A 17,601-nucleotide genomic window follows, 5' to 3' on the forward strand; every position below is an offset into this window, starting at 1 on the left:
CACATAAGAACTATATCTTTAACTGACTAACTAATATATATATATATATATATATATATATATATACACAACAGTTTGTTCTGGTTCTCAAATCTGATTGGTTGAGAACCGTGAGCTATTGTACTGGTATCGCTACAGGAAATAAAACATAATTTATTTTTAACCTTAGGCATACACGACTTTCTGGCGAAAGTGAATCTAGCAGCCTGTGTGAAATGCGCTAGGCTGTACTATTCTGCATCAGTACAAATACGTGCACGTGTTGCGCGTGTTTTGCTTGCTTGAGTGTTTCTGCATTATATGAGTGGCTTTGGAATATAAATCGCAGTAGGTTTCAGATGAAAAAAAAAACGCGGCTTCTATTTCTGAAAATATCACAGTTAGGAGATTTATAAGAGTGGTTCCCTTCATTATTACAGCAAAGCACGTGATTACAGTACTAAGCCGCTGCAATGGAGCAGCTCTAATGGTATTAAATTAAAGATGATGTACCATAGAGCAAAAAAAAAGAACAGTGAAGAGCAAAAAAATGAACAGTGAAAGTAACAAAAACTTGTAAAATACATTTTAATGGGCATACTTAAGTGTGAAAATAACCAAAGGACATAGAGTCAAACCAAAAATTATTCAGAGACCAGATATAATTTTTGATATTTTTTTACTAGTGGGTGCAGGACACTATAGTTCATTTATAGTGAGGATAGCAAAATAAAGTAAACTGTGACAAATTATACCCAACATTTCTTCATACAGTGGACTATCAGTAAAACAAATTTGGGACCAAAACTTATTCAGACCGAGTCTGGGGGAAAAAAAAACTGAAGTTCAGGTTTGCATGAAGTTGGGTGACAGCATGCCCAGGAGATATGCTGTCATTAAGGCTAAGGCTTGCCCGACTAAGTATTGATAGTTGTGTAAATACTGTCATACTAACAGCTGTCTAATTTTTGGTTGATTGTAATCCATTAGGCTACATACCTTTCTATCAAAAAGTTATCTAACATTATCAAGCTGAATTTGTTCTGACACAGTTTAACTCTGAGTTCTTGTTATATTTTATTACCATTTTCTAAACTATAGAGAATAAATATAGTGATAATGTGAGAAATGTTGAAGGTGTCTGAATAAATTTTGGTTTGACTATCTATTTGATAAATGATGTTAACCAACTAACATTATACATACTCTTTTGGTTTCTGTACCCAATATTTAAAAAATTTACAAATGCAATAAAATATTGGTATCGGTACTCTGTATCGACAAGTACCAAAAATAAAAGTATCGGTATCGGGCGAGTACTGGAAAAAGTGGTATCAGTGCATCCCTACTAATAACCTAACTGAAACAGCACATGCCCTTGATACGAATTCTAAAAGCGACGTATGTTTAACTGTCAACTTGAGCTTTGAATCCGTGGCGGAAGGAAGTAGTTCCGCACAAAAGAGGGTTTTATTAGGCACTCCGTTGTTTCTTGTTTAATGACACACGTTGCGTCGAACTGTTGTATAAACGCAATATCACTCTCGTACTCGAGCGATACCGGCTATATATCAGTGGCTGTGATTGCCTCCGGCACTCGGCCTCGTGCCTCTGGCCTAATCACAGCCATGCTGATATAGAGCCAGTTAAATATTATTTAGTATCTTTTACCATTTAGTAATTTTATTATTTAGTAAAATGTATATTATTTAGTAATATAATTATTTAGTAATAAAATTGTTAAGATATTGGTAAAAAATTTATAAGATATTGATAAAACTGTCATACGATTTTGGTCATACTGGCAACTAAAACTGTAAAATGATCTTGAAAAATGGGCCCTCGTATCTGTTTTCACAACTCAACAGTTGTGATGTGTGTGGTTTCAGAGAGACTCGCGCTAAGATTAGAGCGCTCCCACACAAGAGCACTGAAATCACAGTTGTTTACAGTGGGATTACAGCTGAGGAGTCACAATTTGTTAATCCACAGCTGTAAAACTGGTCACCACCCCACCTGTGCAGCCTTACTCCCCACCCCCACTCTCCCAAAGTCATCTCCTGCAGGTGTGTGTGTGTTAAGGAACAATAGGGAGCTCGAGGTCCATTCAATCCCGGCCAGTGAAGAGACCTCCATGCTTTAAAGGTTAAATCAGTTACTCAAGCCTGACCGAGGCTGAACACAAGACAACTGGCGTGGGCTTAGTGGACACAATGTGACCAGCTGTTGTGACTGACTTTATTCACACACCCACATGAAAAGTGCTGAAGCTGCTTCATGGTGAAGTTTCAGGAGAGGTAGATGTTATGGCGCTCTCTGAAAGAGGGTTGACAGGTTCAGCAGAGATAAGAGGAAATGCAGGGGGTCCGTGCACTCTTGTGGTTTGCATTTATAGTATTTTTAAGAGATTAATCTTTTAAACTCAGTGTCACACATTCATGTAGGACAAATAAACTAAAGCATACATTGGGAAAACAGCACATCTCATTAACTTCCATATGGTCAAACAGCAAGAAATGGTTAGAAAAGAGCAGGGAGTGTTGTACCAATTAAAAATGAGCTACGGGGTGAACTATCATACGTGACCAGCACCCTTCTGAGGTCACAGTAGAAGTTGTAAGTCTAATTAATTTGATATACAGTACATCCACACAAGCCTTTTTTTTTCATTGTGGAGATTTTCCTTTGATATTGACTTGGTTTTATACTAAGCAAATTTTATTTTTTCTCACTGACCCCTAAACCTAACCCTCACAAAACTGCTTTCTTGCTTTTTAATTAAGACGTTATTTAGTTTGTTTATTAAGCTGTTTTCCTCACGGGGAACGTTGGCTGCTTCGCACGATGTAGGTGATTTCAGGTTTTACTGTCCTTGTGAGGACAAGCGGTTCTCACAATCTAGACAAAAGCTCAGCACAAACATACACTCAAGCCATGTTTTTGTTTTTAGCTGATGTTTTAGTTGTTAGCTTATGTTTTATGCATTTGTTCTATCGTTCATTTTTTTGCTTGCTGGTTTTGAATTAAAATATTTTAATTGCTTAAATGTTTTAAATGTTTGTTTACCGTTGTAAATTAAACATGTTTAAAATAAAATGGGTGGATTGAGGTTATGGCATAACAATTGTTTTGAAAGAAAATTTAATTTGATGTACAACAGATGTACATAATTTAAACTTATGTTTTCTGTTAGTCTTACAGCCCACTCAAATATAAGAAGTTATGAGACATCACAAAAATAAATAAAAATGTTATCTCCCCCTACTTCATGTTTTGCACTCAACATTTGCCTCAGTAGCATTTTGCCTCAACACGCTTCCACAGAACAAAACAAGATACTTGTGCAATCTCTTCGTTCTAACGACTCATTCACTCAGTTCATTAATTCTTCTGACGGTTGCCACTCACATAAAAACGTATTTCTTTTTATTTGCTACGTGCGTGGACTATTTATCACAGTGCATCTCAGATGTTACTCAACAGTTGATCTATGACCGATTCAGCCCAGATGAACAGCATAAAGCATCTTCAAACTAAACCTTCTCCACTCGGAACCGGACCTGAACCCCCTCTCAGTCTGAACAGAGCATGTGAATCAAAGCGTTCAAGCTGGAGCTGTGACCAATCTCTTGAGTTGCAGTAAATGCATAAAGACAACAGAGGAGTGTTGGGTCAGTAATGGCTTCTGCTGGGAAATTGATTGTGTTAATGCATGACCGTGGGCTCCAAAACCCACTTTACACAACAACAGCAACACTATTTCTCTCCCTCCCCCTCCCTCGGACCATATTCTGTATAGATATTATTATTGTTTTGTTCCTCAAGAGATCGTATCAGTTTGAATTGTGATGATGCAACTCCCAGGCAAAGGTAAGATGAATTTAAGGCTCTAAATCTTTCTCGTTGTAGCCTACTACTATGCGAACTTGGCTCCCTCATCATTACGGGACAGGTGGGGTCTGAAGTGCATTATGGTTGGATATATATCTGTATAACTGGCATTGATTTTCAGGGGCATTTATGACCTTTAGGTGGGCTATTTTTCATTTTATTATTATTATTTTTCTAATTTAAAACACAATCATGCCGCCCAATGCCAAATAGGCTATTTCAAATGAATTGAAAAAGTGACACTAAAGTGTATGAACACAAGTATTTATATTATTTACCTTTCAGTTGTTAGGTACAAACATGGGAATTCACAGCATGTTGCCCCCATATTATGAATATCTGTGGCATTTTAGCCTAAGTCGGGTTAATTTCTGACCCTTGTGCCATCTATCCCGTTTATTATATGCAAGAATAGAAACGATACATTTGAGGAATCAAACGCTTGAATCAGCTTCTGTTTCAGCTTTGTGTGTTTTCTCACACTGAGTTGTTTAAATCCCGTTTTTGTAGGCTAATTTATATATTATGATATCAAAAACAAACATAATACAAACACTATATTTAAAAAGAAATATATTTTCCCTTTAATCGAATAAACGCACTGTATCAACAGGATGTGTGGCACTGTTTTTCTCATTAATAATGCCAAATACAATCAGTTACTTAAGCGCTTCCAGCCTTCTTGAATAAATGCAGAAGAAAAAAAAGTTGTGGTACAGCAATCTACTCCATTTACTCCAAAATATGTGTGACAACAAAGTGTGAGAAGGACAACAGAAATCCTACCTGAACGTTCTCCAAACGAGCATGTAGACTATGACACCCTCCGCGTTATATTCCAAAGTGGTTTACGCTGTTAAATCCAGTGAAGATCAGAAAGCATGTGTGCAGCTCGGTCCACAAAGCCAAGAGATCCTCATGTGTTTGTTTTATCCGAACCACGCCAACCAATTCCTGGAGCCCGTGGGGCTCGTCCAGCTCGTCCTCGGGATAAAGCTTTGTGATCTTCAAAAGCTCACCGATCAAATGGCACCAAGACCCTCCCTCTCCTCTAGTACCACCCCCCCGTCATTCACCAAACCATACCAATACAACCCAAACCAAATAGCTTAAAGCCAACTAAGTAATTATCTCGAGATGAAGAACTTTAAGCGCGTGCGTCACTCCGCTTATAAACAATCCGAATCGATGTGAACGGGTAACAGTGTGAATAAAAATAGCTCCAGTTCTTTTTTTTCTTTTTTTGCGCTGCAGAAATAGAACTAGAGTACTTCTGGTGTTTTGGAAATCTTTTTCTTTTCGTTTCTTTTTTTTTTTACCGGCTCAAACGTTCGTAACGCTGCATTTTCTCATCTGAATCCGTGATTCTCTTTACGCGATTTGGATCGCAACAACTCTGAGTCAAGCTTGAAGTGTCTCTCTGCGTTCCGAGCGGGGAAAACAAACTAATGCACGGCAAATGGTGTAACTCGATCCATCCCGAGTCCTTCCATCAGCAGAGCCAACCACAGCCTATAGCCTAGAAACTGATCCCTCCCCATTCCCTCTCTCTATCCCTCTCTCTTTCTCTCTCTACTCCCTCTATCCACTCCAGCGCTAGTAGATGTGATTTTTGGCTGCTTTCCCTTGCTCGGCTGTTTTTTCTTTCTCCTGCCAGAGTGTGAGACCTTTATTGTCTGCATGTGTGTATGTATATATTTGTACATATAAAGATATGTATATAATATTATTAATGCTTTTGCAACACTTTTTAATGCACCAATAAAGCATTTTGGATCTCTTGTGTGTAGAGGCCCTCACATCTTGGTGATCCTGAGGGGCCCCCCTCTTTTCCCAATCCCTTCCCCCAGCAGTAAGCTGCTTGTTAAATCTTTTCCACAGAACTGTTTTGGGAAGGGAGGACAACGAACCACACTCCTTAGAACTGTTCTTTGGAAGGAAATCTTAACTTTTCAGCTCCAGGCGAAAAGGGGAAGGCGCAAAGAGAATTTATTTTGACACCGTGCTCCCATGCATTTTCACCATCAACCTTTCAGAACCATTTTCAATAATGAAAGCCGTGCATAGAAAACATTCTCTTAATTTGTACATGAAATGCAGCTGTGATCAAAGTTTATTGTTCGCATATGTGGCAGAAATAAAATTCAAGCTTGCGCGGTTTGTGGTATATTTCGAAATTGTCCGGTGATCACTTAAATATTAACATAAGCTGCTGTATAAATTAGTTACAGATTCACTTTGCACTGTATTGTGTACGAGTGTGAACATTAACACACACGAGCTGATAGTCAAACAAAGAATGTGGCAGAGTGTTGGAGGATTTGGCAGTTGTGCAGGACACTGCAGTCAACAGCATTTAGTATTGCAGTTCTTATAAGTGCATAAATGTTGCTGTGAAATGCACATAAGCATCTAAAAGTCAATATTATCTCTGCTCTCAGCAGTTGCAAAATCCCTCTTCACTGCAATTGGAGTAGATAATGATTAGAACATTAAATGCAAATATAACTGTGGAGAATGCCAACACATCCTGCAGGTAACAGGACAGACACACATGCGTACAGGTAATAGTTTTAAAATGTGTTCCACTAACCTAGTTAATAAACTCAGTAGCACAGGTGAAGACGTGACAGGGAAATAGAGCGGGTAGAGGAAATTGAAAAGTGAAAGTTTCCTAAGACGTCCCAAAGGATTTTTTGTTATTCAGAGGTTGTTCTTTCATAAGCTCATGAGACATAATCAGGATCTCAGTTATGCTTTGTTAAAGTTTCAACTTTATCTAAAATGTTTCTACCAAAATTTCTTAAAGGGGTCATATGATGTTGCTAAATAGAACATTATTTTGTGTATTTGGTGTAATGAAATGTGTTTATGCAGTTTAAGGTTCAAAAAACATTATTTTCCACATACTGTACATTATTGTTTCTCCTCTATGCTCTCCTCTTTCTGAAACGCATTGATTTTTATAAAGCTCATCGGTCTGAAACGCGAGGTGTGCTCTGATTGGCCAGCTATCCAGTGCGTAGTGATTGGCCGAATACCTCAAGCGTGTGACGGAAATGTTACGACCCTTACCATACTGTGATGCCCTTTCCGGTCGGAGCGACGAGACAAAAACATTAAAACCCATTATAAACGAGGCATTTGTTGCATCCAGTGGGGACATAATTACGGATTATAATGACTTATACTGTCTTTTTACGCGTTGCGTATCGCGCCGCGTATACATAAAACCATGTCTGCATTTGTGATCGGAGAAATGACAAACAACAAGCAAATAATTAATATATACTGTACATCCAACATAAAAACAACCAAAAAAAATTGCTTTTTAAAATGTATTTATTTTATTTCCTTAAGCTGTAATAGCCAGATAAAATGCATGCAGAGGCTTAATAAAGTCTTCCTTGGGGGTCCAGAGGTTGCAACACCTGACCCTTCCCCAATACATTTTTACAATTACATGCATGCATAACACTCACACACACACCTCTCCATTATCACCCCCAGTACTATTCGTTAACATTTGAATGATCAGCAGGAAGGCAGAACGACTTCTAAACTACTTGCTACTGGTCTGCCGTTGTCTACTGTATGTGTGAGATTGACGGCAGAGGGGCAAAGGTGGGCACTCCCAGCCTCTTGAGAGCTTTGCAGGGGGTGTAGGGTGAAGGGTTAGCCAGCAGACCTCTGCAGCCCATTTAGTCTCACTGCTCAGCCTGATTTAGTACCGTCCAGCCCCCACAGATGGCACAGAGAGACACACACAGAGAGTCAAGGCTGTGGAAGTTGTGTGACAAATGGAGCCCAGACCAGCATCATGCCACAGACACGCTCTTAATCAGGCAGTGTGTGAGAGTGTGAGTGTGTGTGTGTGTGTGTGTGTGTGTGTGGGTCTGGAGCCTTCGAGTCCGACTGCTTGACACCCAGACTGCATAACTTGCTCTGTCATAATGTCATGCTGATTTCTGTGCGATACTGTTTAGTATTATTTATTTGAACAGTTTCATATTTCCAAGGTAAATGTCCATCAGTACACAAATTAAATACTCCAGATAAATTTGATTTTGAATAAATATTGGTATAATTCTTTGGCAGAAAGGGCAGTTTTGTTTATGCCTAATCGTGAAAACCTGTACTCCACACTCAATTCCATCATGGGAAATATTTTTTTGTCACGACCTGTTAGTGAAATTGCGTGCATAGAGGGTGTGTTATTTGTGTTGAACAGTATGATTCAGCGATTTAATGTTCATCGTTCTGAGAGAGTGAGAGACTTAACCAGGCTCGGACAAGCCCGACCCCTCCTGCTTCTGATACCAACTGCTCTGGCATGTAAACCTTCAAAACACTTCACACAGCTGAACACAATAAACGATCCATAATTACACTCCTCTGCAGACGACGAGTCCTCCATTATTTCATTCTTTGGATAGTCACTTCCTAGAGAGTATTTAGAGAGCAGATGTGATAAAGTATAAATTCATAATTAATTTAAACAGTTTTTGTCTGTGCCATATTTTTGTCTATTTCCTACATTACTGTAAAAAAGATAGATAGATAGATAGATAGATAGATAGATAGATAGATAGATAGACAGTTGAATGGACAGACAGACAGACAGACAGACAGACAGAGACAGATAGATAGATAGACAGATAGATAGTTAGATAGACAGACACACAGACAGACAAACAGACAGATAGTGAAATATCTGTCTCAGTGGGAGGTCCAATGTTGGCAGCAGTTTTAATCTTACAACATGAATATTGGCCAATAAAAATAAGGATGAGTGTTTTTGTTCTGATTACACATTGATGTAAAGTGTCATGATTCTGGGTCAATGGGCTGTAACTACGGTCAACCATCCTCTGAAAGTGTGATGTCCCTGAAGTCACAGCCCTGCACACATCCTCCGAACAGTCAGACCCCCTTAAACATTAAACAGTCCTGTTTGTTTCTTCAGTTTCTACTCCATCTACTAACACCATTCTCCTCAGAACTTGTGTTTATATCCCAACAGGAAGCTGCAGATAGGATGTGTATATGGTTTAAGACTATGGCACAAGAACGGGAGATTTTTGTTGACACTTACATTAATTATGAATGTACTGAGCTATCACCGTGGCTCAGATAGACATAATCATATTCATAGTTGCTGCCGTAGGTAATTTCCAGAGGGATATGTCAACGTCCGTGCGAACCAACAGATTGAAGACAGGAAATGACATTCGCTCTCATTATTTATTGACTCATTGCCATGAAATTTATATGCAAAATAATTTTCATTTTTTAGAGATTCTAGGATCTCATTCTCCTGGAAAATTTAATATATTCTCTCTCAGTCTGGTTGTCTGACTCAGGTGACATTTTCCCGCTCACCTTAGCTGCTCTTATCTGGTTCTGATAATAGCCGTCTGTGCTGGGGATGTTCTGCTCAGTGCTCATAACCTGTTGTTTGCTGAAGGACGTGTGTCTGTTGTTTCTTCAGATCAGAGACTGAAACTAATTAGACATTAAGCTATTAATCCACATCAGTACACCGTTCCTGACTGACATTCATAATGTCGCTCTTATTCACATCAGAATCAGATCTTCTTCTCTTGTCAAGTCAAAAAGGAGTTTTTTTATTTAAAAATATCTTCTTTTTTTTTTTTTTTAAATACTGGATCAACAGTAGACCTCTTTGATTTAATTGAATACAAAAATGGTTAAAAATATAACCATCTGCATACAACAGATCAATAACCTATTCAATAGTGTCCTATTCAATAACCAAACGTACACCAGTTTAAGTAGACAAAAATATCAGTGTTTAAAATTATTCATTGTCCTTCTTTTCAATACAAACACTCCCCCTTTCTATGCAAATTTGATTTATCTTCATATAATAAATAAATAACATAATAAATAATTTCAATAAATAAATTAAAAAACAGTGAAGAAATATATTTTTAAATATAAATATATTTAGTTTCAACCTTAAAATCTTCAAAATATATTTCAGCGGCAGGACAATGCATTTTCAATCGTACAGTAGCTTAGGCTAAATGAAAATGTGGATGGAATAGCTCACTAGAGATCAAAACTAGATTTATAATGATTTAATAATATTACATTTTTTAATACATTGTAATATTGTAATTAAAGAAAAGAAGTTCACCCAATAATCAAAATTATATCATAATTTACTCACTCTCATGTAATACCAAACCTTTATGAATTTTTTTCTTCTGTGAAACAAAACAAAAGATATATATTTTTTAAAAATGTAACCAACCAGTTTTGGTGTCCAGTGACTTCCAATGTAAGGGCAAAACCACTGAAACATTTCTCAAAATATCTTTACTGTTCCATAGAAGAAAGAAATTCATACAGGTTTGGAATGACATGAGGGTGAATAAATAATGACATCTTTTTCATTTTTAGGTTAACTATCTCTTTAAGAGGTGTTGACTTCATACATTGGCAAAAATAACAGCCAGGCCAATTCATTGCAAAAACAGCTCAGAAAATTACAATGACATTCAGACTTTTTAAGTGAGACTGAAGTGTACTTTTAAGTCACTGTATATCTCATCTATGTGTTGTATCATCATAGAGATGCTCCTGTACATCTGTTCTGTGAGAGGAAGTAGTGAGCAGATGATGGGGGAATGTTTTGTGTATTTCGTATATATTATGACGTCAAGGGTGTGTCTGTGTTACTTTAGATGAGTGGGCATATTTTTTTGCCCTGCTTGTAGCAAGCAGTAACCAGCCTCGATTACCTTTAGTCTCATTAACACACATGCAAACACACACGTGCTGTTCTGCTCTGCACAGATCCACTCCAATCTGCAACAAGCCTCAACAAGCTTTCTCAGTACCAGTTGATGCAGCTAAAGTCTGCTGTTAGGGTGTGAAAGTGTGTGACAGTGTTTATGAATATGCTTCTTGTGCTTGCGTTGTGCAAGTGTGTGTGAGTGTATTACGGTTGAAATAGACTAAAATGTGAGCTGGGCTGAATTTGATCCTCAGTCATACAGTGTGTCATGTGAGACCCACAAAAGGAGAATGAAAGAAAAACTCATTGGTAAGAAAGTTCAAATGAATAGTAGGAATAGAAAAAAAAAGCATAATATATTTAAATATATTTTCAATACCTTTGATATATATATATACTCAAAAATGTGTTTAAGACTGTATTTTCTTGCCCGTTGAAGCACATTTTGTAAAGTATTTTTGGATTTCAATATTTAATATAAATACATTTTCATTCTGAAAAATATTTTACAGAATACAGTATTTATCATATATTTTAAATATGTTTTGGTATATCCAGTAAAAATCTGTTTGGGGGACTGTCAGCGTCCAAAAAAAGACAATAAATCACCATAAAACTGATGGCTGACTAATTGTATTTAAAATGTACAGCATAAATGAGTACAAACCCCTCTGAACAAATACAAAAGATGTATTTTCTTAATGATCACTAATACAATTCATGGAAAGACGGCAAAATTGAAATTGATTAAACTTAATGAAAAGAGAAGTATGTGTCATTAATAACTGTAAAATAAGTAAATTAACCAATTTTGTTATTAAGGATTGCAGAAACGAGTACACCCTAGATTTAATTAAAACAAAAAAGTGTAATATTCTAGTCTTTAATTTGTCCTCCATAATTTTAAGTATACTGCTCTGACCCTTCTTCGCACAAAATGTCCAATTTCATGACAAATCGTCACAAATCTGTCCTGTTTTACTCCTAGATGATAACCTCCTTAAACCCCCTGATCTCTAATAGAGAGTGTTGCTGAACTCATCTCTACAGCAGTCGCGTAGCTAATTCGGGCAGGCCCACCCAGTCAGTTGCTTCACAAGGTAGCCTAATCATTGTGAATTCTGTTGCAATAATCACAATACTTGACCTATACAAAATAAATTGTGTTGTTTCTTAATTCTTGTTTGCCATATAATGATGAAGATAAGTTTGCAAACAGCCCCTTGCCGCTTAGCTACAGCAGAGATCGCTAGATGCCGTTATACATGCCTTTGTCCATATTAGAGTTTTCCTGGCACGTCACGTTACTTCTATGAGTCCGTTTTGTACTTTCTGCGTGAGAGAGCGCCCCCCGGCTTCGAGTATGAATGAAATGTCCCCGCATATGCTACGCTCCAGCAGCTGTACAGCTCTGCTAGTGTTAACGTTAATTCACATATTTCTCCATCACCACCAGCAGCGCTCCATTCTCCAGTGTCTACCTCCCCTACACACCAGTGTACAGGTACATGAATCTACATTTTCCTACTATGAAAACTATTGATAAAGCATAACTCCCTCACATGTTCAGCACTCATACATCCCTATATAAGAGATTTACTACCACCAAACTTAATTGTGGGAACCAGGCACCAGGTACTCCTCCTCTAGCAACACCATAACATTTTGGATGCCGTTAGATCCAAAATGATTGACTTGGTTTCATGAGACCAGATTATGGATTCCCAGAGGTCTACATTTTGTAAATATGGGCCTTGGAAAATGCTAAATGAGTTTATTGTGCTTTGGCTACAGTAGGTAGTTCCAGTGTGGACAACAACCAAGCATGTCACTTCTGCAGGCTGCATCTTGTGTGAGATAAACGTCCAATCTTTTCATAGCTTTTTCCAGCTTGGTATTTCTTCTGACCTTTTTCTAACCAAAAAAAGAAAAGAAAAATTGGTTCAACATACTTACCTGTTGAACAAAAACTGCCTTAAACTTCCACCAGAATTTATTTTTCTTTTATTTAGTTTTATTTAATAACTTTCAGGTGGGTTTATTAATTTTTGCAACACAACATTTGATTAATTTGATAAGAAAATCTTATTTTCCTATAATCATTTTTGCATGCTTCTTTGGTAATTAATTAAGCAGACTTGCTGGAACAGTATATCTCTAAAGAGACCTAACAAAGCAAAGAGTAATTGCTAAATTTGTTAAGTTTCAGAGGGGGTGTACTCGTTTATGGTGTGCACTGTGTATGTTTTAATTTAACTTAATTTAAATGATATTACTTCATTTTAGCCTGTTTTTCACATACAGCTATTGCATAACTTTGTGTGACTTGAAATATAATACACGAGTCATATGGACTATGTGAATACTTTTATGGTGCTTTTGTAGAGCTTGACAGCCCTTGGTCACATACTACTTTTGTTGTGAAAAAAAAGCATTTGTATTCCACAAAAGAAACACATGAAGATCAGTAAATCATGACAGAATTTTCATTCAACTGCTCCTTTAAGAATTGGAGACGGCGACAGGGGTTCTTCTGATAGACGCATCAGAAGATTTGTACGTCCCCTGCAGGGCAGGAACCGTAACATATGTCACACATTTGCTGTGTGTATGTGTGAGATTAGAACTTCGTTTTAGTAGCCTGTTTGGTAACGATGAGCTATAAACCCCCGATTGGAGAGAATTGCCTTTAAATGACTGAATAAATCTATGTTAAACAGAGGTTTGTGGACAGCTCGGACTTCACATTATATGTAATAGGATTTTAGAAACAGGTTCTCGGCAAGGTCATAAATCACTTTACGTATGGGTGCAATATGTGATAAAGAGAGTGGCTGGTTTTTCAAGGTTAATTTTCAGGCTAACACCTCTCTGTTTGCTCTGGCGCGATACTGCGGGCAAATATGTTGTCTCGAGGTGAAGAAATTATTAACATAATGAAGGAAGCAAAGAAATAACACGGAAACAGAATAGAATCATTAAAGAAACATTCTCAGAGGTGAAAGAGCTCATAATAGTGCCTCTCTGTCGCCTCAATGGTTGCGTCCTGCATGTTAAAGGCGGCACTGCTCGGAGACGTGCTCTTTTGTCTTGACTTTGCTTTTGTAAATGAGGTAATGTTGAAGTGGGGATTTGAGAGGGGATTTGGGGCGGTCTGGGTGATGGGACGCCTGTGAGGGCAGAGCTGAAGGGAAGTGATGAATATTAAACTGCTGAATGAATGAAAGAATGAGACAGAAAGATGTTCCAGGGGTCATTTAAGTCTCGTAGCACTGTCAGTGTGTCATCTGTCTCTTTTGCTCACATTTCCTTTGGCACAGAGTCAAAACGAGGAAAAAGTCAACACGTTCAATTCACACCATTGCATTACTGGCGTTTTCTGAGGAACCGATCCCAAGCATTAGCGTCACATAGTGTGGAGCAAAGATTAAAACTTAAAATGAAGGGTTTGTTCAGGTCTGTGACCCTCTATGTGCTATGAACATAAATAAAACCTCAAATAATGTGACTTAAGGAGAGGTGTGCTGTTTTAAACTTTTTTTAACATCACTTTTCTTTGATTATATTGCCTAAGCTGGTTGGCTGGTTTCCCAGCCTGGTCATAGCTGGTTTGCAGGCTGGTTTTAGAGGGGTACTGACCACTTCTTTAGCTGTTCAGGCTGGTCTTAGCTGGTTAGGCTGGTAGACCAGCTCACCAACCAGCTAAAACCAGCGGAACACCAGTTTAGCCAAGCTGGGAGACCAGCTAAAATCAGCTACTTCTAATCAGCTACAGCATAGGGTGGTTTTAGCTCTTTTTCTTTTCTTTTTTCCCCAGTATAGTCAAACTTTGCGTATGGTGGACGAAAAAAAAAAAATCAAAAAATATCTCACAGATTTATTTCAAAGGACGGCTTGATACATTAAAACTAAAATATCATATAATAATTAAAATATCTTTTAATGATTGAAATACTAAATGTTAAATAAAAAGGGGAAAAAAGTTATTTAGTAAATATTTTGTCTGTTATTCTGTGGATTGTTCTCCCTCATCGACTACTTTGCTTTAATAAGAAACTACAAAAACCAATAGAGCCCATTCTAATCAGTGATACTGTCTACACTGAATGTGGTGTTTCTTCACATGTCTGTAAGACAAAGAAGCATAATTTTGTGTATGAAAACGTGTATGATACAGTATCTTAGTTGATGCTATTCTCAACAAGCTCTGATTTCTGAAAGAGACGCACAATATACAGAAATTGCAATGTGGCTGATCATGCTGTGCTCATTTACAGTAATTCAATTTAAACACTTAATACAGCATTTTAATTTTAGATGTTTATCTAAAATATCAGGATATCACTTGCAAGCAAGCAAAAGGAGTGACTGCTTCTAATGAATAATGGGGGAAAAAAAATTGTTAGAAGCAGACACTACTTGTGCTTGCTTGCTGGTGATAGCCTGACATTTTAGATAAACATCTAAAATTCCAACGGCTCTGTTATCTAGCAAGGAGTAACTGCTTCTAAAAAATTTTTTTCTATTATGGGTTTTGAAGTTAATATTTGTGCCTTTCTGAATAAGGTATTCAGCTTCAGGTACATCCCTAACCGCCATTCAGAAACCAAACCATCTTCTACTTGAGCAACTACACTCATAAAAATAAAGGTGTTTCAAAAGTTTCTTCACAGCGATGCCATAGAAGAACCATTCAGTCAAAGGTTCTTTAAAGAACCATCTCTTTCTTACCTTTTTATAATCTAAAGAACCTTCTTTTGCCACAAAGAAACTTTTGTGAAACAGAAAGGTTCTTCAGATGTTAAAAGGTTCTTTATGGAACCATCTAGACAAAAAGGTTCTACTATGGCATCGTGAAGCACCCTTATTTTTAAGAGTGTAGCCACTAATAAGAGTGTCAGCTCCACCAGAGTGTGTACAAATCTAGACTTTTCTGGAAAGTACAACTCCTCCTTCTGACTGACTCTAGAAAGTTTTACTACAGGAAATACAGCTTGGGCTGTGTTGTGTCACAAATGGCTTAAGTGTGTGTGTCAGCGTTTGTAAGTCACTTTTATGAATATGCCGTGGATCCGAAAAGCTGTGGTTTCTGCTGCCGTGGAGATGGGGACAGTTTAGATAAATACAGTGCATGTATTTTCTTTTCTCGTGTCTCAGTGGCCTGACTGACTGAAGCAAGCGGGCCAGACAGTGTCAGACTCTTGGAGAGAGAATATTACGCCTGTCTTCTCAGTGTGTGTGTTATAAAGCTGTAAGCTGATGTGGACACGTTCATTGCTCTGACCTCATTAGCCTCTGCGTAATTAACTTTAACATTTCAGCGCTGCAAACACGCACGCGCTCCGCAGCTGACATGTGTGATCCATATTTTGTAAGCCATTTGTAAATCAAGCTTGTTATTCCAAGCAATTTTTGGGTTGCATGCTGAATGTTTGCCAACTGCAGCTTTTTATCTGGGTTTTGGAGTGGAATTACAGAGAAAGAGGCCACTTTAACACTTGCGTGTATCTGTGTTATCATGTTGTAAAATTGCGAAAATGGCTACGGTTACAGCGAGAATGATAGTTAGCAATGTTAGCATTAGCTATTGTGTTGCAATTGACATTTTTTGCCAAAAAAATATATTTTAGAGATTAGCTCAGATTCTGTAACACTATCATTGTGTGTGTGTGTGTGTGTGTGTGTGTGTGTGTGTATTCATCTTTCTGTGTGGGTGTGAGAGAGACATGTTTACACCTGAGATGATTATAACACACCTGTAGGGGAGCGGTTGGAGAAATATTATGGGTGTTTTCACATTAGAGCTTTTGTATGGATCCAAGTCCATTTGACATCAAACATCAGTTCTTTCAGTAAATAGTAAATATGAAAGCTGTTTTTTAAAATTCTGCTTGAACTATACATGCTTGAAAATGGATATCTGGGGTGCGGTTCATGCGGATTTGTGTACTCAAACTGCTGTTTATGACAGCCTTTAATTTAGTAATAATCAGGGTGGGAAGTTAACTCTTCATCCAAAGCGACACATACACTTAGCGTGTGTGTACTACCCAACGTTTAAACTATACTCACTTGATGGAGGGCAAACGCAGGCGGTTGACATGTACGCACTAGAAAGTTTAATCTCTGTCAATTGTCTGCATTATTTGTCCAGAAATTATGACTAAATGTATTTGTACTTATTTAAACTAGAGTAGAGGGTTATCTCTAAACCAGCTCGTCAGTGCTGGTGTTGTGGTCTCCAGTAGTTTGTTGTTGTTCAATCTCATCTGTTTCTTTTTCAGCTATGACCACCTTCTGTCAAAATAATCAGTGCAAAATATTCAAGGCACATATGCAATCCTAGACTACAGGATATGCGTTTAGAAAAATAAAGCAGCGCACATTGTTGATTACGAAATTTGCCACACACATTGCATAATCTACATTACGTGTAAAAATGTATCAGTTCATTTGCATTTCCTGGGAATCAAACCCATGACCTTGCCATTGTTAGCACCACGCTCTACTGTTTGAACTACAGGAATAGCTATCAGTATGGTATTACTGTACAAATCTATACAAATTAATTTAAACTGAAATATATAACATTAACAGAGAATAAAAATGCGTTCAACATAATAAAATGGCAATATTTTTCTGAAATCATTTTAATAATTTGCCTTGGCTTCATTGTGACAACATAAAAGCTAATTAAAACAAGTTTTTAAGTTATCATCCATTATATTTTTCTCACACAATGGGTCATAATATTTTGGCATTAAAAATTTTTTAAAAACCTCTTGCTTAATAAACAGTTTGGTTAATTTGATTATTTATTCAGGTACCAATAAGAGTGCAGTACACACAGCTCCATTTTACCACATTTAAATCTACTCTTCAGAATTTTGCCAGAAACCTGCACAGAAAATGTCAAAAAAAATTTATAAAAATAAAATAATCAAAAAAGCTTTTCAGGACAGATG

At 37.4% G+C, this 17,601-nt stretch overlaps 1 protein-coding gene across 5 annotated transcripts in view; it reads right to left on the bottom strand.

The window, feature by feature from the left end:
* The window catches only part of LOC107557846 (semaphorin-6D-like), a 44,250-nt gene extending 38,857 nt beyond the window's left edge, over window positions 1-5,393 (bottom strand). For all 5 annotated transcript variants that reach the window (XM_016241412.1, XM_016241409.1, XM_016241411.1 and 2 more), the window contains exon 1: window positions 4,657-5,393. The gene's annotated coding sequence lies outside the window, so the exon portion shown is untranslated. The remainder of the gene's footprint in view (window positions 1-4,656) is intronic.
* Between the last annotated feature and the right edge of the window lie 12,208 nt (window positions 5,394-17,601).

Source organism: Sinocyclocheilus grahami, unplaced genomic scaffold (genome assembly GCF_001515645.1).
Source record: "Sinocyclocheilus grahami isolate Dianchi unplaced genomic scaffold, SAMN03320097.WGS_v1.1 scaffold621.1, whole genome shotgun sequence".
In the NCBI taxonomy this organism is placed as follows: domain Eukaryota; kingdom Metazoa; phylum Chordata; class Actinopteri; order Cypriniformes; family Cyprinidae; genus Sinocyclocheilus; species Sinocyclocheilus grahami.